Raw genomic sequence first — 24,556 nt, forward strand, 5'->3', positions numbered from 1 at the left:
AGGATCAAAAGGGAGCATGGCCAGGTTTACCATGCCCACGTGGGCCCCTGGGAGACTGCTGAAGACCCAGGCCTGATCCTCTGCCCACAGAGGCCCCCTCCAGCTGTGCAGGCCCTGAGGGAGTAGGAGGAAGGCAAGGCGGAGTAAAAGTAAAGGCCGGACCTCCAGGACCGGCACCCCTGAGGGGCGGCTGGGGGAGGTGAGGAGCTCCTACACCAAGCGGTACCCACCCCTGTTAGGGGGCGAGAACCTGGGAGAGAAGGTGGGGGAGGGGCACAGAGAAACAGAAGGGAACGTGGCCAGTGCGTCCCCTGTCCTCTTAGGCACCGGGAAGACTGTTGGGCTCCCGGGCCCAGTCCTCTGCCCTCGGAGCCTCCCTCCTGTGCACAGAGCCCAAGCCCCGCCCCTACACCCCCACCCCGGGCCCCACCTCTACACTGGGAGACCCCGTCCAATGAGCTGGGCCTAAACCCCACCCACACACCCTCACTCAGGGCCCTACCTCCAAACTCCGGAACCCCACACTCCAGAGGCCCTCCTTTGGATGTGCTGCCTCTCCCCTCCCCCAGGTCCTAAGCAGAGGCCCCACCCCACGCTGCAACGTGCCCGCCTAAGCCCCACTCCACGCTCAAACATCACCCCGCACCCCGACACCTGCCTAGGCCCCGCCCCACCCAAAACCCCACCCCTGCCTAAGTTCCACCTGCTCCTAAACTCCACCCCCATAGCCAAGGCTTTTTTCTTTATTTTTTTCCTTTTCCTTCTTCCTCTTTTAGATTGGGGTTCTGTTTTACCTTGTTGATTCATTGTTGTTGATTCTTTTATATTTTTATTTTTCCTAATAAATCTTTTATTTTTCTAATTTTATTTTATTTTTTATACTTTGTTAGTGATCTCTCCTTTTGGCTTGTTGCCCTTCCCCCTCTTTCTTTTCTTTTTTTTGCTGTGGTTTTATTTTACCTTACTGCAGTTGTTTCAATTATAGTTTTATTTTTCCTAATATATTTTTTATCCTTCTAATTTTATTTTGTTTCTTATTCTTTGATATTGTACAGCTCTTTTTTTTCTTTCTTTCTTCGTTTTTTTTTTTTTCCTTTCACCATGCCACGAAACTTGCAGGATCTTGGTTCCCAGGCCGGAGGTTGTGTATGAGCTCCTGTGGTGGGAGCTCCGAGTCCAAACCACTGGACTAATAGAGAACCTCAGACCCCAGGGAATATCAACTGGAGTGAGGCCTCCTGGAGGTCCTCAACTCAGCACCAAGATCCAGCTCTATCTAACTGCCTGCAAACTGGAGTGCTAGATGTCTCAGGCCAAACAACCAGTAAGACAGGACTACAGTACCACCCATCAAACAAACAAAAAAAAGAAATGACAAAAAAAATATGTTACAGACGAAGGAGCAAGGTAAAAACCTACAAGACCAAATAAATGAAGACGAACTAGATAACCTACCTGAAAAAGAATGCAGAGTAATGATAGTAAAGATGATCCAAAATCTTGGAAACAGAATGGAGAAAATACAAGAAAAATTTAACAAGGATCTAGAAGAACTAAAGAGCAAACAAACAGTGATGAACAACACAGTTACTGAAATAAAAAATACTCTAGAAGGAATCAATAGCAGAATAACTGAGGCAGAAGGACAGATAAGTGAGCTGGAAGATAAAATGGTGGAAATAACTGCCAGGGAGCAGAATAAAGAAAAAAGAATGAAAAGAATTGAGGACAATCTCAGAGACCTCTGGGACAACATTAAACGCACCAACATTCAAATTATAGGGGTCCCAGGAGAAGACAAGAAAAAGAAGGGGTCTGAGAAAGTATTTGAAGAGATTATAGCTGAAAACTTCCTTAACATGGGAAAGGAAATAGTGAATCAAGTCCAGGAAGCACAGGGACTACCATACAGGATAAACCCAAAGGGAAACACACAGAGATACATATTAATCAAACTGTCAAAAATTAAATACAACAGGCTTCCCTGGTGGCTCAGTGGTTAAGAATCTGCCTGCCAATGCAGGGGACACGGGTTCAAGCCCTGGTCTGGGAAGATCCCACATGACGCGAAGCAACTAAGCCCATACGCCACAACTACCGAGCCTGAGCTCTAGAGCCCACGGGCCACAACTACTGAAGCCCGCGTGCCTAGAGCCCGAGCTCGGCAGCAAGAGAGGCCACTACAATGAGAAGGCTGCACACTGCAACGAAGAGTAGCCCCCACTCACCGCAACTAGAGAAAGCCCGTTTGCAGCAACGAAGACCCAATGCAGCCAAAAATAAATAAGATAAACTTATTAAAAAAATTAAATACAAAGAAAAAATATTAAAAGCAGCAAGGGAAAAGCAACAAATAACATACAAGGGAATCCCCATAAGGTTAACAGCTGATTTTTTTAGCAGAAACTCTGCAAGCCAGAAGGGAGTGGCAGGACATATTTAAAGTGATGAATGGGAAAAACCTACAACCATGATTACTCTACCCAGTAAGGATCTCATTCAGATTTGACAGAGAAATTAAAACCCTTACAGACAAGCAAAAGCTAAGAGAATTCAGCACCACCAAACCAGCTTTACAACAAATGCTAAAGGAACTTCTCTAGGCAGGAAACACAAGAGAATGAAAAGACCTACAATAACAAACCCAAAACAATTAAGAAAATAGTAATAGGAACATACATATTAATAATTACCTTAAATGTAAACACAGTAAATGCTCCAACCAAAAGACACAGACTGGCTGAATGGATACAAAAACAAGACCCATATATATGCTGTCTACAAGACACCACTTCAGACCCAGGGACACATACAGACTGAAAGTGAGGGGATGGAAAAAGATTCCATGCAAATGGAAATCAAAAGAAAGCTGGAGTAGCAATTCTCATATCTGACAAAACAGACTTTAAAATAAAGACTATTACAAGAGACAAAAAAGGACACTACATAATGATCAAGGGATCAATCCAACAAGAAGATATAACAACTGTAAATATTTATGCACCCAACATAGGAGCACCTCAATACATAAGGCAAATGCTAATAACAACCATAAAAGGGGAAATGGACAGTAACAAAATAATAGTAGGAGACTTTAAGTGGGGACACCCCACTTTCACCAATGGACAGGTAATCCAAAATGAAAATAAATAAGGAAACACAAGCTTTAAATGACACATTAAACAAGATGGACTTAATTGATATTTATAGTACATTCCATCCAAAAACAACAGAATACACTTTCTTCTCAAGTGCTCATGGAACATTCTCCAGGATAGACCATATCTTGGGTCACAAATCAAGCCTTGGTAAATTTAAGAAAATTGAAATCGTATCAAGTATCTCTTCTGACCACAAAGCTATGAGACTAGATATGAATTACAGGAAAAAACTGTAAAAAATACAAACACATGGAGGCTAAAGAATACACTACTTAATAACCAAGAGATCACTGAAGAAACCAAAGAGGAAATCAAAAAATACCTAGAAACAAATGACAGTGAAAACACGATGACCCAAAACCTATGGGATGCAGCAAAACCAGTTCTAAGAGGCAAGTTTATAGCAATACAATCCTACCTCAAGAAACAAGAATCTCAAATAAACAACCTAACCTTACACCTAAAGCAATTAGAGAAAGAACAACAACAACAAAAAAAAAACCCCAAAGTTAGCAGAAGGAAAGAAATCATAAAGATCAGTTCAGAAATAAAAGGAAACAACAGCAAAGATCAATGAAACTAAAACCTGGTTCTTTGAGAAGATAAACAAAATTGATAAACCATTAGCCAGACTCTTCAAGAAAAAAGGAAGACTCAAATCAACAGAATTAGAAATGAAAAAGGAGAAGTAACAACTGACACTGCAGAAATACAAAGGATCCTGAGAGATTACTACAAGCAACTATATGCCAATAAAATGGACAACCTGGAAGAAATGGACAAATTCTTAGGAAAGCACAACCTTCCGACACTGAAACAGGAAGAAATAGAAAATATAAACAGACCAATCACAAGGACCGAAATTGAAACTGTAATTAAAAATCTTCCAACAAGCAAAAGCCCAGGGCCAGATGGCTTCACAGGCAAATTCTATCAAACATATAGAGAAGAGCTAACACCTATCCTTCTCAAACTCTTCCAAAATATAGCAGAGGGAGGAACACTCCCAAACTCATTCTATGAGGCCACCGTCACCCTGATACCAAAACCAAAGATGTCACAAAAAAAGAAAACTACAGGCCAATATCACTGATGAACATAGATGCAAAAATCCTCAACAAAATACTAGCAAACAGAATCCAACAGCACATTAAAAGGATCATACAGGGACTTCCCTGGTGGCTCAATGGTTAGGAATCTGCCTGCCAATGCAGGGGACACGGGTTCAATCCCTGGCTCAGGAGGATCCCACATGCCATGAAGCAACTGGCCCATGTGCCACAACTACTGGGCTTGCGCTCTGGAGCCCACGAGCCACAAGTGCTGAGCCCATGTGCCATGGCTGCTGAGGCCCGCACACCTGGAGCCCATGCTCTGCAACAGAAAAAGCCACTGTAGTGAGAGGCACATGCACTGCAACAAAGAGTAGCCCCCACTCACAGCAACTAGAGAGAGCCTGTGCACAGCAACAAAGACCCAACACAGACAAAAATAAATAAATAAAATAAATTAAAAAAAAAACTTAAAAAAAAAAGGATCATACACCATGATCAAGTGGGGTTTATCCCAGGAATGCAAGGATTCTTCAATATACGCAAATCAATCAATGTGATACACCATATTAACAAACTGAAGGAGAAAAACCACATGATCATCTCAGTAGATGCAGAAAAAGCTTTTGACAAAATTCAACACCCATTTATGATAAAAACCTCCAGAAAGTAGGCATAGAGGGAACTTACCTCAACATAATAAATGCCATATATGACAAACCCACAGCCAACATCGTTTTTAATGGTGAAAAACTGAAATCATTTCCACTAAGATCAGGAACAAGACAAGGTTGCCCACTCTCACCACTATTATTCAACATAGTTTTGGAAGTTTTAGCCACAGCAATCAGAGAAGAAAAAGAAATAAAAGGAATCTAAATCAGAAAAGAAGAAGTAAAGCTGTCTCTGTTTGCAGATGACATGATACTATACCTAGAGAATCCTAAAGACTCTATCAGAAAACTTCTAGAGCTAATTAATGAATTCAGTAAAGTAGCAGGATACAAAATTAATGCACAGAAATTGCTTGCATTCCTATACACTAATGATGAAAAATCTGAAAGAGAAATTAAGGAAACATTCCCATTTACCATTGCAACAAAAAGAATACCTAGGAATAAACCTACCTAAGGAGACAAAAGACCTGTATGAAGAAAACTGTAAGACACTGATGAAAGAAATTAAAGATGATACACACAGATAGAGAGATATACCATGTTCTTAGACTGGAAGAATCAACATTTTGAAAATGACTATACTGCCCAAAGCAATCTACAGATTCAATGCAATCCCTATCAAACTACCAATGGCATTTTTCACAGACCTAGAACAAAAAATTGCACAATTTGTATGAAAACACAAAAGACCCCGAACAGCCAAAGCAATCTTGAGAAAGAAAAATGGAGCTGGAGGAATCAGGCTCCCCGACTTCAGACTATACTACAAAGCTACAGTAATCAAGACAATATGGTACTGGCACAAAAAACAGAAATATAGATCAATGGAACAGGATAGAAAGCCCAGAGATAAACCCACACACATATAGTCACCTTATCTTTGATAAAGAAGGCAAGAGTATACAATGGAGAAAAGACAGCTTCTTCAATAAGTGGTTGTGGGAAAACTGGACAGCTACATGTAAAAGAATGAAATTAGAACACTTCTTAACACCATACACAAAAAGAAACTCAAAATAGATTAAAGACCTAAATGTAAGGCCAGACACTATAAAACTCTTAGAAGAAAACTTAGGCAGAACACTCTATGACATAAATCACAACAAGATCCTTTTTGACTCACCTCCTAGAGAAATGGAAATAAAAACAAAAATAAACAAATGGGACCTAATGAAACTTAAAAGCTTTTGCACAGCAAAGGAAACCGTAAAAAAGACGAAAAGACAACCCTCAGAATGGGAGAAAATATTTGTAAATGAAGCAACTGACAAAGGATTAATCTCCAAAATATACAAGCAGCTCATGCGGCTCAATATCAAAAAAACAAACAACCCAATCCAAAAATGGGCAGAAGACCGAAATAGACATTTCTCCAAAGAAGACATACAGAGAGATGGCCAACAAACACAGAAAAAGATGCTCAATATCACTAATTATTACAGAAATGCAAATCAAAAGTACAATGAGGTATCACCTCACACCAGTCAGAATGGCCATCATCAAAAAATCTACAAACAATAAATGCTGGAGAGGGCGTGGAGAAAAGGCAACCCTCTTGCACTGTTGGTGGGAATGTAAACTGATACAGCCACTATGGAAAACAGTATGGAGGTTCCTTAAAAAACTAAAACTAGAACTACCATATGACCCAGCAAACCCACTACTGGGCATATACCCTGAGAAAACGATAATTCAAAAAGAATCATGTACCTCAATGTTCACTGCAGCACTATTTACAATAGCCAGGACATGGAAGCAACCTAAGTGTCCACTGCCATATGAATGGATAAAGAAGATGTGGCACATATATACAATGGAATATTACTCAGCCATAAAAAGAAACAAAATTGAGTTATTTGTAGTGAGGTGGATGAACTTAGAGTCTGTCATACAGAGTGAAGTAAGTCAGAAAGAGAAAAACAAATACCGTTGCTAACACATATTTATGGAATCTCAAAAAAAAAAAATTGGTTCTGATGAACCTAGGGACAGGACAGGAACAAAGACACAGACATAGAGAATGGACTTGAGGACACAGGGAGGGGGAAGGGTAAGCTGGGACGAGTAGCAATGACATATATACACTACCAAATGTAAAACAGAGAGCTAGTGGGAAGCAGACGCATAGCACAGGGAGATCAGCTCAGTGCTTTGTGACCACCTAGAGGGGTGGGATAGGGAGGGTGCGATAGGGAGGCTGGGAGGGAGATGCAAGATGGAGGGGATATGGGGATATATGCATACATATAGCTGATTGTTACACAGCAGAAACTAACCCACACTGTAAAGCAATTATACTCCAATATACATGTTAAAAACAAACAAACAAAGCAACCAACCCCCCAAAAACCAAAGAAAGGTAGACAGGATGAATAAACAGAACTAGTGCTCTACACTGATTTGTTTAATGAATTCAGATGCCCACAGCTTGGGTAAGAAACTGGTAATTAGATCAACTAGGGATCTAGATTAGCTCTTTGAATAACCACAACAGATTATAAAAAAAAACTTTGCTTAGTTCATTTGGCTTTTCTAAATCAATGACTTAAATGTTTGGGGTATTATTGTACTTTAATCTCCTAACTGGGTAAATTAAGCTGAAACAGTTGATTTTAAGGCTTAATACCCCTAAGCCCTTCCTCTAGTTCTGTAAACTCAATATGGGCTTTAAGGGATAGAACTGTGGAGAAAGAACAATAGACTAGTAGAAGTATTTAGCTATAGAAGCTCTGTGATTTTATTTATTTATTTTTAATATTTATTTATTATTTTATTTATTTATTTTCTCCTTTATTTTTTTTGGCTGTGTCGGGTCTTAGTTGTGGCACATGGGCTTCTCCCTAGTCGTGGCTTGAGGGTTTTCTCTCTCTAGTTGTGGCGCGCAGGCTCCAGGGTGCGTGGAATCTGTAGTTTGCGGCATGTGGGCTGTCTAGTTGAGGCACGCAGGCTCAGTAGTTGCGGTGCACAGGCTTAGTTGCCCAATGGTATGTGGGATTTTAGTTCCCTGACCAGGGACTGAACCCGCATCCCCTGCATTGGAAGGTGGATTCTTTACCACTGGACCACCAGAGAAGTCCCTAGAAGCTCTGTGATTTTAGATGGGTCACTTCTCTAGACTCCCAAGGACAGGCTTTGGACTATAACAGGGATTTCACCACCTAGGATCCATGACAGACTTAGGAGTGAGACTGTCCTGAAACTGAATACAAACTTCTGTGTGCAAGTATATTTTCCTGAGAAGAGAATCCACAGCTGTCATCATAATCTCAAAAAGATCCATAAGTAAGTCAGAAAGACAGATATAGCATGATATTGCTTATATGCGTAATCTAAAAAAAAAGACACAAAACAGAGATACAAAACAGATACAGACTCACAAACTTAGAGAACAAATTTATGGTTACCGGGGGGGATACGGAGAGGGATAGTTAGGGAGTTTGGGATTGACATGTACACACTGCTATATTAAAAATGGGTAACCAGGGACTTCCCTGGTGGTGCAGTGGTTAACAATCCACCTGCTAATGCAGGGGACACAGGTTCGAGCCCTGGTCCAGGAAGATCCCACATGTCACAGAGCAACTAAGCCCGTGCGCCACAACTCTTGAGCCTGTGTTCTAGAACCCGCAAGCCACAACTACTGAAGCCCGTGTGCTACAACTACTGAAGCCCGGACACCTAGAGCCCGTGCTCCGCAACAAGAGAAACCACCGCAATGAGAAGCCCGCACAGAAGGAAGAGTAGCCCCTGCTCGCTGCAACTAGAGAAAGCCCGCATGCAGCAACAAAGACCCATCCCAGCCATAAATAAATACATAAATAAATAAGTAAAAATAAAAAAATGGATAACTAACAAGGACCTCTTGTATAGCACAGGGAACTCTGCTCAATATTACGTAACAACATAAATGGGAAAAGACTTTGAAAAAGCACAGATACATGTATATGTATAACTGAATCACTTTGCTGTACACCTAAAACTAACATAACATTGTTAATCAACTATACTCCAATATAAAATAAAAAGTTAAAAACAAAAGAACACTGGACAGGGCTTCCCTGGTGGCGCAGTGGTTGAGAGTCTGCCTGCCGATGCAGGGGACACAGGTTCGTGCCCTGGTCTGGGAAGATCCCACATGCCGCAGAGCAGCTGGGCCCGTGAGCCATGGCCGCTGAGCCTGCGCGTCCGGAGCCTGTGCTCCGCAACGGAAGAGGCCATAACAGTGAGAGGCCCGCATACGTCAAAAAAAAAAAAAAAAAAAAAAAAAAGAACACTGGACAGCCTTCAAGACAATACTATGGCAGTCTTCAGAATAATAATCAAAGCCAACAATGCACTGAAGTACAGTTGACCCTTGAACAACATGAGTTTGAACTATATGGGTCCACTTATATTTGGATTTTTAAAAATAAATGCACACTATGGTTTTAAAAAAAAAAGAAACACGGGTCTAAGATGGTCGAGATTCTTTCCAGCTTTCTGAGTCTATAAAAGCTGAGGTGTGGAACACAAAAATAGAGTATTTGTTGAACTCCACACCTTTTAATGCAGGTAATTTTTGTATTATGATTATGGTTTCCTACTACTTCATCTTAATCATTCTATGCTGGTCAAAGTCACAACAAACAGGTTTCAGAATATACTGCTGAAAAGCTTGAGTCTCGATGTTCTCAATTAATTCAACCATCACATTCACTTAAGAGGATGATTTTTGCAAAGAGTAGAAGTCTGGAACTACGATTTCCCCAAAGGCGAACAGGCTGAGTTAATGAGTCTGGCAGGAGAAATTAAAGGATTCACAACACTGACTTGGAAGTTGTCCCAGTTTCTGAAACAGAAATCTTGGGAATTAGACTGTGTCTAAAATATGAAACATTCTATAGTCACATCCACTGAAGTTGAACTACCCACCAGATCACACCTGATACTAAATTAAGTGGCAAGAGACTGTTTATTAATCACTAAGAGAAAACAAAAAAACAACAAAACAAGAAATCAGTAGCATTGGTGCTTTCACGGCCTTGCAAAAATCTGAAGGCTGAGCAACAGCGCGATGCCTCCTTCTGATTAGAAATATTCTGCTACAGTAGTAAGTAAATTCTTCTTCTGGGAGTTACATTAAAAACCCCGTAAACTTCCAATCATATAAGCAATTCATTTATTAACTTGGCCCAAACCACTTCACTCTTGCCCACCAAAAAAGCACACTGAAAATAATATAGTTGGTAATGATTAGATAAACTCAGTCATTTAGTCTGGGTAAACTTCCCCTGAGCAAGTGTAAACTGAATATTAACCCTCAGTCAGATTCATAACTAAGTTCCTTTAGTGCCTTATTCTGGCTGAGTCAGAATTAATTTTTTAATAAATTTATTTATTTATTTATTTTTGGCTGCATTGGGTCTTCATTGCTGCGTGCGGGCTTTCTCTAGTTGCAGCAAGCGGGGGCTACTCTTCATTCTGGTGCAGAGGCTTATTGCGGTGGCTTCTCTTGTTGCGGAGCATGGGCTCTAGGCGCGCAGGTTTCAGTAGCTGTGGCTCATGGGCTCTAGAGCATAGGCTCAGTAGTTGTGGTGCACGGGCTTAGTTGCTCCGCAGCATGTGGGATCTTCCCAGACCAGGCCTTGAATCCATGTCCCCTACATTGGCAGGCGGATTCTTAACCACTGCACCACCAGGGAAGTCCCCCAGAATTAATTTTTATTTGTACCCAGGATAGCTGCTAAGTATTGTTTTTCCAAAAGAACAGTGATAAACATAAGCTTCATGCCCTCCAACTGTGCTCTGATTCACTAAAGAGTTTTGCTTTTGTATGATTCTTTAACATTCATCCATCTCTTCAGAAAGGATTTATGTACAGGTTCAGTGCGAAATAAAAAGAAAAGGTATGAAACAGAGTTACAGATGCTGGCTCTCAAGTAAATTACTGTGGTAGAGGAGGTAAAACGTGAGTCTGTACCTAACGATCACACAAAGTTGAATGTGGAGTTGAAGGAGCTGATATCTTAAAGAACGAAAGAAGTACCACCACCCCTCATGAGTTAGGATGATAGAATCAGAGAGAGTCTAATGGAAGAGGGAACAATTGAGTTCAGTCTTAAAAGGAGGTTGTGATTTGGTGATGTAATACTGTGTCTAGGTTGAGGCAGATGAGAGGGGGGCTGTGAACACTAGGTGTGGAGGAGTTTGAAAGGTATATTCTGTACAGAGGGCAGAGGCTTGAGTAAGAAAGTGAGGAACTCTGTGGTGACCATTCTTAGGCTTACATATTTGGCATCTCCTAATACACAGTGAGATAACTACAAAATTTTAATAAAATCCCAACATTGGTCTAACGGTGGTTTGCCATCATCCATATTAATATGTTATGGTAAACTCAGTGCAGAGAGTGGTGCTTCAATTTACTGTTATTTACCTCTGTGCTCCCCCAATGGGTGGTGGGGTTAACAACAGGTAAATAATGTATAATTACTTTTTAATAATCGTTAAACATTTTATTAACTTTGAAGAAGGAATAAGAACAGCTACTTTAGAAACTGGAGACACTCAAGCACTGATCTATTCATAGAGCTTTTACACAGCTCAAGAAGTGTACATCATAGGGGCAAAAAATAGTACAGAAGACCTATATACAGAAAGATTCAGAAAAATCCATTTCTAGAAAGCAGATCATATGGACTCACAGACCTCACTGAATCTAGGAGAATCAAAGGGAAACAACATAAAGCCTTCTGCTGGGGCATAAAGGTAGGAACCAGTCCATGTAGTCTAAGAAAAGCTCTTTTTCCTCTTGATCTAAATGTTTGCTTCCAGCTGGGTTCAGAGAAAGGTCCTGATCATTTGAACTGATGGTTAGTCAAAGTCCCTTTCATGTTTGCTTTCTTGGCTTCTAGTTCAGCTAGCTCTTGCAACTGCCTGTTGCTCAGGACTTTGCGTTCCAACTGTTTTTCTATCACTTTGGCATTCTGTGCACACAAGTCAGCAACTTCCCTAGCCTCAATCTTCTCTTCCTCTTCATCAATAGCAGACATAGTGACAGAGCTGAATGTGCCCATGTCTTTAGTCCATTTGGTCATTATCACCTTCTTAGGAGGCTCTTGTTTCTGGGTATACGTATTTCATTTTCCCAAAACCCTGGCCAAACCTGACTACTGCTCTATCCACAATGGAGGTCATGGGAGCATTCTTCAGCTGGGACTGGCAGAAGAGTGGCAGTCTACACTTCGTACACTTCTTCCTGTGCTGTCCTTCCACACCTTCAGGCCTCCAAAGATACATAGTATCTTCAACTTGCGTTACAAAATTTGTGACTGTGTTTGGCAGCATCAATTACATAGACCAATCCTGGGGACTCATGGGTAATTTCTCTGACAGTCCAGTACCAGGACCATCTGGCAACACGAAGAGTAACAGACATCAAGGGGCTTCTCACCATCATCATATTCCTCCCCAGTTCGAAGGTGTTGGAGCAGACGACTGACCAGGGCACTACTTTAGGTGTAGTTCAGAGAAACAGCCCAAAAACTCAACACCAAGAATGTTACTCAATGTTACTTCTATAGGAACATGATACAATTTAAAGGGATAAAAGATAAATAGGCAAGACCCCACACGCACAAATTAGGGCTCATTTAACCCTGGTTCTTGGACAGTCAGGGGACTATGATGAGGTCAAGACTTACTTGTCTTATACCTTTAAAATGAAAAATATCCTCAATGGCCTTTAATTCTAATTATATATATATATATATCTCCATATCTATATTATAGTGGGAATTAGCAAACGGTTCTGCTCTGGTTCAGGTAACACACTTACTCATAGATAAAAAATACTGGCAAGACTTGCTGCTTTGTCAAGTACTAATTCATTCACCTTCAATGAGGCTTTAGCTCTATTTTAAAAATATTAAAGCACAACAACCTGGCTAATTACTGGACTTAACAGCTCACACACCAAGACCGAGCAACTCTTGACTCACTGACTGAATGATCCATATCCATGAAGATGCTATGCCCCAAAATTCACTTTGAGAAGCCAAATTACATCTTATTTTTGCCTAAGAAAACTCTAAAACTTGTTCAAATGACCAAATGGAAACACTCAAAATTAATAAAATTTATCATCTTCTGTGCCCAGAGCAGGGAATGACAAATAAGGATATAGTAATCTAGTTACTGAACAAAAACTGCATCATTACATTATGGCCCAAAGGATACACATTGGATTATCATTTTACAAATCTTAAAGTTTATTAGGAAATGTAAATTACAGGGCTTCCCCGGTGGCGCAGTGGTTGAGAGTCCGCCTGCTGATGCAGGGGACACGGGTTCGTGCCCCGGTCCGGGAAGATCCCACATGCCGCAAAGCGGCTAGGCCCATAAGCCATGGCCGCTGAGCCCGCGTGTCCGGAGCCTGTGCTCTGCAACGGGAGAGGCCACAACAATGAGAGGCCCGCGTACCGCAAAAAAAAAAAAAAAAAAAAATGTAAATTACAAAACCAAGTAATTTTCTGTACTATAAGAAATATTGTGAAGTTTTTCCCCATCCCCCCCCCCATTTTTCTATTATGAATCAGAAATAAAGGTACCTATAAACTGTAGGAGACAGGTCATCCTCAAAAGAATTGTTTAGAGATATTTCTTTCACATACAGAGCTCATTCAACCTTTTCATCAACCTTCCATTTGGGACTGCCTAATATTGAAGAAATACAGGGATGGTTTTGTAGTGACAAGTGCTTTAAAATCCAATTATGGCCTTGCAAGGACTCTGCCTCACTTCACCATCGTGAATGAATTTTTCTGGAACTAAATCATCCTCATGAGAGCCTACTATCAGCAAGGAGAAAAAAGTTACCTCCTACCAACTCTTTTTTTTCTCCCTAGGAGACAACTTAGAAATTCAGAATCCAATTTAGTCCTAATTTGGGGGGGCGGGGAAGAAAAAAGAGGCATTCTATCAAATGCTTGGCCAGATTCCCCTTTAACCTTCAAGGGAAAGAATCTTGGACAGGTCTGTCAACGTGGCTTCCAGCCATGACAGGCACACAGATGCAAAGAGATAAAAGACCTTGTTTTTCATTGCCCAGTTTCCTGGATAAAGTCAGTTTTGGTGCCCATGTTACAAGAGTGGCACCTAGAGCATTATCATTCAGTCTAAAGTGCCTAACGTTTATAAACTATTTTGCAGACAATTCATCAAAAAGGACATACTTCCTCTGAACTGTGAGGCTGCAATGACTACTACTACTATGGCAACACTACAAAAATACAGTACCAAAATTCTTCTGAAATAGCTACTCACAGTATTTTTCATACCTCATAAAAACAGACACCATATAATAGATCCCCTCATTTCATCGTGTTTGAGAGGAAACATGGTAGAAAGAATTCTGGATTAGGAGCCAAAAAACTTAAGTTCTGATTCCAGTTCCATTGTATATTGATTGCATAACAAGCCTTGATCAAGTCACATAATTCTTCAGGCTTCAAATTTCATGTCTACAAAACAGATAAATCCTGCTTTACGTACTTCACAGGGCTGTTATGAGTAGAATTATTTAAAAGGCCTTTGAAAATTATACAGGGCCTTCAAATATAAGATAATACTGGCCCTTCAGTCTCTGCACATAATCTAATCAAATAAACATCAAAAGCAACATTACTGCTTTCTAGTAGCCCATAATTCATGCAGGAGAAGAATAAGAATTCAAAATAAATGACATACATATTTGATTGTATTTGTATATACTATCTCTGAAAGGACACATAAAAATATTGACTTTCACTATATACCCTTTTGCACTTTTTGAATTATGTACCACATGCAAAAAAGAAGAAAAAAGAAGAAAAATCAAAGATAATTCCACTTTAAGACATAAACATAGACACCTTTGAAAATATCTGGAATACATATTCATGGTTGGGGCACCGAGGAAATTTAATGATATACCCTCCTCAGTCCGTATTTTTCTCTTTTTTTCTCTTCCACTGTCTATTCCAAATAGGGTAGTGGTGGGGAGGAAATATAGAATATCAACATCTTCTGGGACATGGCAAGTGGAAATCTGGCCCTTTTAAGAGTCCTACAGGGGACTTCCCTGGTGGGGCTGTGGTTAAGAATCTGCCTGCCAATGCAGGGGACATGGGTTCGAGCCCTGGTTCAGGAAGATCCCACATGCCATGGAGCAACTAAGCCCATGCGACACAACTACTGAGCCTGCGCTCTAGAGCCAGCAAGCCACAACTACTGAAGCCCACGTGCCCTAGAGCCCACGGGCCGCAACTACTGAGACCGTGTGCTGCAACTACTGAAGCCTGCACACCTAGAGCCCACGCTCCACAACAAGAGAAGCCACCGCAACGAGAAGCCTGCGCACCACAACAAAGAGCAGCCCCTGCTCGCCAGAACTAGAGAAAGGCTGCGCACAGCAACGAAGACCCAGCACAGACAAAAATAAAATAAATGAATGAATGAATGAAAGAAGAAATGTGTATTTAAAAAAAAAAAAGAGTCCTACATTGGTAGTTCTGCTCTAAGAAAAGCACATTAACAATTTTTGGCCTAGTTTTCCCAGTGTGGTCAACTGTTACATGGGAGTTTTAAAATGAGAGATGAAAACAAAATTCTCTGAAGAACATTATAGGAATTATGAGAAGAATGTCATCCTCATACACTGTTGGTGGAATTGTAAACCGATGCAACAGCTATGGAAACAGTACAGAGATTCTTCAAAAATTTACAAATAGAACTACCATACGATTCAGCAATTCTCCTCCTGGGTATTTACCTGAGGAAAACAAAAACACTAATTTGAAAAGATATAAGCACCCCTATGCTCACTGCAGCATTATTTACAATAACAAAGATATGGAAGCAGCCTAAGTGCCCATCAACAGACGAATGGATAAAGAAGATATGGTATACACACATACACACACACATAATGGAATATTACTCAGACATAAAAAAGAATGAAATCTTGTCATTTGCAACAACATGGATGAACCCAGAGGGTATTATGCTAAGTGAAATAAATCAGACAGAGAAAGACAAACACTGTATGATATCACTTATATGTGGAATCTAAAAAAAAAAACACAAATGAACAAACATAACAGAACATAAACAGAGTTACAGATACAGAGAAGAAACAGATGTCTGCCAGGGAGAAGGAGGGTAGGGGGAAGTAAGAAATAGGAGAGGGGTATTAAGAGGTATAAACTTCCAATTGCAAAATAAATGTCATGGGTATGAAATGTACAGTGTGGGGGATAGAGTCACTAACCATGTAATATCTCTGTATGGTGACATAAGCAACTGGACTTATCATGGTGATCATTTTGGAATGAGGAGAAACATTGAATCACTATGTTGTATAACAGCAGCTAACATAGTGTTGTAGGTCAATTATATTTCAAGAACAAACAAATAAACAAACAAACTCATAGAAAAAGACATCAGATTTTTTTTTTTTTTTTTTTTTTTTGCGGTACGCGGGCCTCTCACTGTTGTGCCCTCTCCCGTTACGGAGCACAGGCTCCGGATGCGCAGGCTCAGCGGCCATGGCTCACGGGCCCAGCCACTCTGCGGCATGTGGGATCTTCCTGGACCAGGGCACGAACCCGTGTCGCCTGCATCGGCAGGCGGACTCTCAACCACTGCGCCACCAGGGAAGCCCAAGACATCAGATTTGTGGTTACCAGAGAAGAAGGGCAGGGGGTGGGGAGGGTAAGAGGAATTGGACAAAGGCAATCAAAAAGTACAAACTTCCAGTTATAAAATAAATAAGTACTAGGGATGTAATGTACAACATGATAAATATAATTAACACTGCTATATGTTATACATGAAAGTTGTTGAGAGTAAATCCTAAGATTATCATCACAAGAAAAAAAATTTTTCTATTTATTTAATTTTGTACTTCTAAGAGATGATGGATATTCACTAAACTTTTGTGATAATCACTTCATGATGTATGTAAATCAAATCATTATGCTCTATACCTTAAACTTATACAGTGCTGTATGTCAATTATATCTCAATAAAACTAGAAGGGAAAGAAAAGGAACAGAATGTCAATTTTAATACGGTACCTTTTATACTCTTTATTTGCCATCTCAGATGATTTGGAACAGCTGAATATAGGTACAAATGTGTCAAAACAGTGGCTACTACAGCCAAATGCAACGTGGGAAAGGAGACTAAAATAGAGACAAAATTTCCAGACATCTGACAATACTATTAATGTTTATACCCAGTAGATCTGGAATGATTCTATCAATGTAGCTCATTACCTCCAATCCAACTATGCTACTTCTATAATTGTGAAAAGATAAAACCAAAAAATGGATATAAGATTACAGGATGCAAAAAAAGTCCTGAAATTAAATATAATTTCTCATGCTCCATACCCAAGTATCTAAAAATACCACATTTCTTCCATACTGACTAGTGGTGAGTGCACTGTTTACTTTTACTGGCCTGATGAGAAGAAGCCAATAGGGCTGAATTGCCAAACTGTACAGAACCCTTTCTGTATAACCCACTTCAGATGATTGGTGCTGCTTAAGAGAACAGCTGTGATTCAGGGACTGGCCTTCTATCTGAATTAAGTCTGCAACTACATTGCATAATTCTGAAGGATGTGCAAGTTTTGAAGCAGGAATGCACAGGAGATAAAAATTCAGTTAAATGAGAGAGATGAAGAACTTTAAAAAAAATATTTTACTTACTTATTTATTTATTTATTTTGACTGTACCGGGTCATAGTTGCGGCATGCAGGATCTTCATTGCAGTGTGAGGGATCTTTAGTTGCAGCATGCGGACTTCATAGTTGTGGTATGCGGACTCTTAGTTGCGGCACGCATGTGGGATCTAGTTCCCCGACCAGGGATTGAACCCGAGCCCCCTGCATCGGGAGCACGAAGTCTTCACCGCCAGGGAAGTCCCAATGAAGAACATTTGAGTAGGTCTTCCCTGGTGGCGCAGTGGTTAAGAATCCGCCTGCCAATGCAAGGGACATGGGTTCAAGCCCTGGTCCAGGAAGATCCCACATGCCATGGAGCAACTAAGCGGGTGTGCCACAACAACTGAGCCTGAACTCTAGAGTCCGTGAGCCACAACTACTGAGGCTGCATTCCACAACTACTGAAGCCTGCGTGCCTAGAGCCCGTGCTCTGCAACGAGAGAAGCCACCGCAGTAAGAAGCCCGCGCACAGCAACGAAGAGTAGCCCCCGCTCGCCACAACTAGAGAAAGCCTGCGTGCAGCAACGAAGACCCAATGCAGCCAAAAAAAGAACAGTTGAGTATGGTAAGTTGGAATGGGGGAAGAAGAGTACCTGATACCTTAACACCAGTGGATGCTTAAATGGACTTGAAAAGTGGTAGAGGAACAGCAAAGAGTTATCACATAAATAGTCTCCTCTCAAAAGAGAGTCACATGGAGAAACTGAAAGGGCAAAAGAAATCACTATTGAACAGGGACTTCCCTGGTAGTCCAGTGGTTAAGAATTCACCTTCCAATGCAGGGGACCCATGGTTCAATCCCTGGTCGGGGAACTAAGATCCCACATGCTGCGGGGCAACTAAGCCCGCATGCCGCAAATACTGAGCCTGTGTGTTGCAACGAACTGAGATCCTACAAGCCGCTCAGCACGGCCAAAAAAAAAAATCCCATTAAAGCCACTTGGCCTCAGACCTCAAAGCCATTTAAATATCCCATTTTTTACTTCTTCCTGTCAAGGTGGTATTCTCCTTTACTGTAGTAAGTTCTAATAAATTCAGCTTTGCTTTATTAACAGATTGGTGAAATTTGGAGGAGTTCATCAGGTTCTATGCCAATAGATCCTTCAACATCCAGTTCAAAGGCATTTAGGGCTGAACAGGGAAAAAATTGATATATTTTAAAAACAATCTTCTGGGGTTAACAACATCAGTAATATACATAAAATCTACAGAAATCTTCAAAAGTTTTCCATATTTCTTCTTGCTTAGATAATATCATTCTATAGTCGGTAGAACAAAGGTACATTAATTGTATGTTAATAATTACCATTATATCAAACTATAAAGGCTGAAATGATAGAATTAAACACTTACTCTGGGAAATATTGAAAAATTAATATAAACATTAATAAAGATGCAATATTTAATAAGAATTATCCATAATCTCTAAACCACATCTTTGCCTTTTAAAGTGGTAATTTTCTATTATAAAATTGATTTGAAACGAAAGTGCAAAGAACAAAAAACCAGGAGGATTCTTTTGCTGGGAAGTTCAGTTGAGCCAATGATCACTATATGACCTGAATATATAATAATTCCCCACACTTCAGTTACAATAGGTAGGAAACTGAATAAAAAGCAAGACAGTTTGACTCCAATTGGCTAACTAATATGATTCTATAAAAACAGATAATTAGGGCTTCCCTGGTGGCGCAGTGGTTGAGAGTCCACCTGCCGGTGCAGGGGACACAGGTTCGTGCCCCGGTCCGGGAAGATCTCACACGCCGCGGAGTGGTTGGGCCCGTGAGCCATGGCCGCTGAGCCTGCGCATCCAGAGCCTGTGCTCCGCAACGGGAGAGGCCACAACAGTGAGAGGCCCGCATACCGCCAAAAAGAAAAACAGATAATTACCTTTTTGAGGAAGGAGAAATACTGTTATAGAAATAACTGGGAGAGGTGAAAGGAGACAGGCAGAACAATCACAGATCCTTTCAGAATTATAATTATTATTATTTTTTTGCCGTATGCGGGCCTCACTGTTGTAGGAAGGCAACTTCAGTTTACGTAGTTCAATTACATTAGGATAAACTAGAGTAAAGGAATACATTAATTTAGGAAATTAAGGTAGAAAAATCTTATCCTAATGGAAAGAAAAGTCTTTAAATCACTTCACCAAGTTTGCTCGGCACAACTGTGTGTGGAATTTGTCTTGCTCCTCACTCTAATCTCTCAATCTAATATCCATATACAAATCCAGGTTAGATATCTGTTTTGAACTTCATTTAGGTTTTTGTTTCTAAGTAAACATCAGAAGTTAAATAGTTTTGATTTTGTTCTCTCAACTGTTTTAAGGCTCCAAACAACCTCTGTATTTGGTTGTATTTAAGTCCAACTGTTTAGATGCAAGTATCTTTAAATATGCAAACAAACCAAGGCTCTTAGTCATCTAAAATCACTTTTCTAAATTTTACTTGGTAAATGTTTCTAGCCCACTGCTGGCAATCAATGCACTTCTCTCATCACATCAAACTCCAGTTGATTCATTTTGTGAAAGTAAATGCTGCTTGTCAGCAACTGTCAATTTTAATAAGCAAGACTGATGCCTTTGACAATTCAGTCAATGCCATGCATCTGTCTGGGTTTGTTACTTTAAATCACCTGACAGCCACCTGTGAACAGATCGTACAAAGCAGTGTAAAAGTGGTCCAGGGTTACACTACCATAATTCTTTCAAATACACTCAGACCTTACAACAGTATCTTTAAAATTTTGATCATCACAGTTATTATTCTTCAGAAGAGTACTGGGAAATCTAATGTCTAAAATAGAAGCCTTTGATTTAGGGTCTCTGAATCTTTAGTCTACACCAGAAATATAGAAGATAAGGATCTATGACTGGAGGAAAGTTCACTATTTCAAAGATAATATTTTAAATTCTGACATGTGATACAAATGAAATGCCTCATGGACCACAGAAAGAGGACAGAACAAGTAACATAAGTGAGCCACAGAAAGCACACAAGCGTTTTCCCAACTGAAATCTTACTAAATAATCCACATCACAGAACTCGACTGGGGAAAGGCTCTCTGCATTAGGCAGGGCATAACTATACCTATTCAGAAGCAGGACTTAATATCTAATAACCCCAAACATATTTTTGTTTCAGTTTCAGAAGAAAGAAAAAAAAAGACTGGGGAGAGGGGAACAGCAGAAAGTCAATTTTGGATTGCTTTCTCTCTTGCTTTTGGTGCCAAGGAATATTTTTAACCTTTTACCTAGACTCTCTATGATCCTTATTTTCACCTCAGTATGCAAGAAGAAAAGATTCAAGCATTTACCTGAGACTTCTCTCTGTAATATGGACTAAATAAAATCCATAAAATGCAACATTCTAAGACTTATTTAAAATACACACTTCGGGGACTTCCCTGGCTGTCCCGTGGTTAAGACTTCGCCTTCCAATGCAGGGAGTGCGGGTTCGGTCCCTGGTTGGGAAGCTAAGATCCCACATGCCTTGCGGCCAAAAAACCCAAAACATAAAACAGAAGCAGTATTGTAACAAATTCAATAAAGATTTAAAAAAAAATTTTTTTTTAAATAAATACACACTTCAATTGTAAGCTGTACTGTACTCACCTTTATGTCTACTCTGAGTCACCTGTCTGGTTAAGAATCTTACAACATTATGAATGTTGGTGGCTAGTTATGCCACTAACATAAAGAATTCAGAAGCATATACATAAGCCAAAATATGTGATTCATGACCGATTTTAAAAGAAAAATTTAGGACATAATTCATACGAGATATCTTATTATCATCTAATTAAGTAACTTACTAAAAACCTTTAGCCAGAATTTTAATTTTTAAACTTCATCTCAAAATTACCAAATACACATTTCTTTTTTCAGGTATAGAAGAGTTTATTTTACATCATAGTACATTGTGAATACCAAATACACATTTTAAAACATAAAATAATATGGGATAGTTTTGGTCTAACAGCCAGTTAATGAAGTTTGAAAAGAAAGATAAGTGAAGGTATTAATATTCCCTTTCCAGAAGGCTTGACACTGAATAAATGATCTCAACATCCATGACTTACCAAGTAATTTATTAGACTGGTTACTAAATTGTTCCTGCTTCCGAAACAAAGAAACAGTGCATAGGAATTGGAAACCGACTTCCCTGGTTTAAAAGAGTCTCTTATAAGTTCATTTTGGTGCCATTAAAAATTCCTAAGTTTTTCTGACAGCTCATACAACTCAATACAAAAAAAACAACCCAATCGAATAATGGGCAGAAGACCGAAACAGACATTTTTCCAAAGAAGACATAGAGATGGCCTATAGAGATGGCCAATAGGCACATGAAAAGATGCTCAACATCACTAATTATTAGTGAAATGCAAATCAAAACTACAGTGAGGTACCACCTCACACTAATCAAAATGGCCATTACTGGGCTTCCCTGGTGGCGCAGTGGTTGAGGGTCCGCCTGCCGATGCAGGCGACACGGGTTCGTGCCCTGGTCTGGGAAGATCCCACATGCCGCGGAGCGGCTGGGCCCGTGAGCCATGGCCGCTGAGCCTGCGCGTCCAGAGCCTGTGCTCCGCAACGGGAGAGGCCACAACAGTGAGAGGCCCGTGTACCGCAAAAAAAAAAAGGCCATTATTAAAAAGTCTACAAATAACAAATGCTGGAAAGGCTGTGGAGAAAAGACAACCCTCCTACACTGTTGGTGGGAATGTAAGTTGGAGTAGCCACTATGGAAAACAGTATGGAAGTTCCTCAAAAAACTAAAAACAGAGTTGCCATATGATCCAGCAATCATACTCCTGGCCATATATCCGGACAAAAATATAATTTGAAAAGATACATGCACCCCTATGTTCATAGCAGCACTCTTCACAATAGCCAAAACATGGAAACAACCTAAATGTCCATCAACAGATGAACTGACAAAGGAGATGTGGTATATAATATAATGGACTACTACTCAGCCATAAAAAAGAATGAAATAATGCCATTTGCAGCAACATGGATGGACCTAGAGATTATCATACTAAGTGAAGTAAGCAGAAAGAGAAAGACAAATACTATATGATATCATTTATATGTGGAATCTAAAATATGACACAAATGAACTTATCTACAAAATAGAAACAGACTCACAGACATAGAGAACGGACTTGTGGTTGCTAAGGGGGAGTGAGGTGGGGGAGGGATGGATTGGGAGTTTGGGGTTAGCAGATGCTAACTACTATATATAGAATGGATAAACAAAGTCCTACTGTATAGCACAAGGAACTATATTCAATATCCTGTGATAAACCGTGATGGAAAAGAATATAAAAAGAATGTGTGTGTGTGTGTGTGTGTTCCTAAGTTTTTCTGGTTTTATTTTGCTCCCTAGGCCCCTTGGAGGTGGTAGTACCTCAATTAAAAAGAGTAACAGGGCTTCCCTGGTGGTGCGGTGGTTGAGAGTCTGCCTACCGATGCAGGGGACACGGGTTCGTGCCCCAGTCTGGGAAGATCCCACATGCCGCGGAGTGGCTAGGCCCGTGAGCCATGGCCGCTGAGCCTGTGCGTCCAGAGCCTGTGCTCCGCAACGGGAGAGGCCACAGCAGTGAGAGGCCCGTGTACCGCAAAAAAAAAACCCAAAAAAACAGTAACAAAGGGCTTCCCAGGTGGCGCAGTGGTTGAGAATCCACCTGCCAATGCAGGGGACACGGGTTCAAGCCCTGGTCCGGGAAGATCCCACATGCCGCAGAGCAACTAAGCCTGTGTGCCACAACTACTGAGCCTGTGCTCTAGAGCCTGTGAGCCACAACTACTGGAGCCCATGGGCCCCAACTACTGAAGCCCACACGCCTAGAGCACATGCTCCACAACAAGAGAAGCCACCGCAATGAGAAGACCGTGCACCGCAATGAACAGTAGCCCTCACTCGCCGCAACTAGAGAAAGCCTGTGGGCGGAACTAAGACCCAACACAGCCATAAATAAATAAAATGAATGAACGAATAAATAAATAAATAAATTTATTTAATAAAAAAGTAACATAAAAATTCCTAAAAATATAACTTATCTCTGCAACCTTTTCCTTGTTTCACCAATAGCTTATTTAATATAATTATACATCCTCTCTAAAAATCTCAGTAAAAAAAAGGATATAATGAATAGCAGATTCTTTTTCCAAAGATGACTGATCACTTTTGCCTTAGAATTTAAGATTAAGTAGATCTAACTTACATAATTAATTGCCACCAAAACAGATCAGACACAACAAAAGTGTCTTATATCTGTGTATTGGCTTAAGACTACAGTTTCCATTAATGACAAAATTCAAGACATTTTTTTCACATTTAGCTTTCTTTTTGTATGGTGAGGAAAGCAACTGACTAAGACTATGAAATTGTTAATTTCTATCCCTATTCTACCAGTTAACTCATACTACGACTTGGGAGGAGCTAATCATTAATCCCATCCTCTGCCGTTACAATGCTTTAAATTTTAAGTATGGTGAAAAGAGAAAAACACATTTTTTCAAACCTTTCTCCCATAAAAATTAAAGCCATACCCATCTAAAGCCATCTGACAATTCTGATAGTATAATCACCAACTCAATTAACATCTGTGAAAAATATCCACTTCCTATTAATAGGGGGATCATTTAAGTTGTCTCTCATATCAAAAGTTGTATTCTTATTATATATATAAAAATTGATTTAATCCACTGATGACAGCTTAAACTTGCATTTCAGAACAGAAAAATAATTCAGAGTGAAAAATTCAAAGTTTTAAAGTCAATATCCCAACATCAGTTTCTGCATGAGAACCTGGGCCCTTCAGTTGATCCTCCATTCTAAAAATATCTGCTGCAGGATACCTTTATTCAATCTGAAATTGAGTAAGAATTTCAAATCTATGTTCTAATT

General features: G+C 40.1%; 1 protein-coding gene and 1 pseudogene across 1 annotated transcript in view; both read right to left on the minus strand.

Moving 5' to 3' along the window:
- The window catches only part of GLG1 (golgi glycoprotein 1), a 143,755-nt gene that overhangs the window by 69,908 nt on the left and 49,291 nt on the right, over nucleotides 1-24,556 (minus strand). The gene's annotated exons all lie outside the window — the stretch shown is intronic.
- On the minus strand, nucleotides 11,306-12,486 carry LOC132415997 (STING ER exit protein pseudogene; annotated as a pseudogene).

Source organism: Delphinus delphis, chromosome 20 (assembly GCF_949987515.2).
Source record: "Delphinus delphis chromosome 20, mDelDel1.2, whole genome shotgun sequence".
NCBI lineage: Eukaryota > Metazoa > Chordata > Mammalia > Artiodactyla > Delphinidae > Delphinus > Delphinus delphis.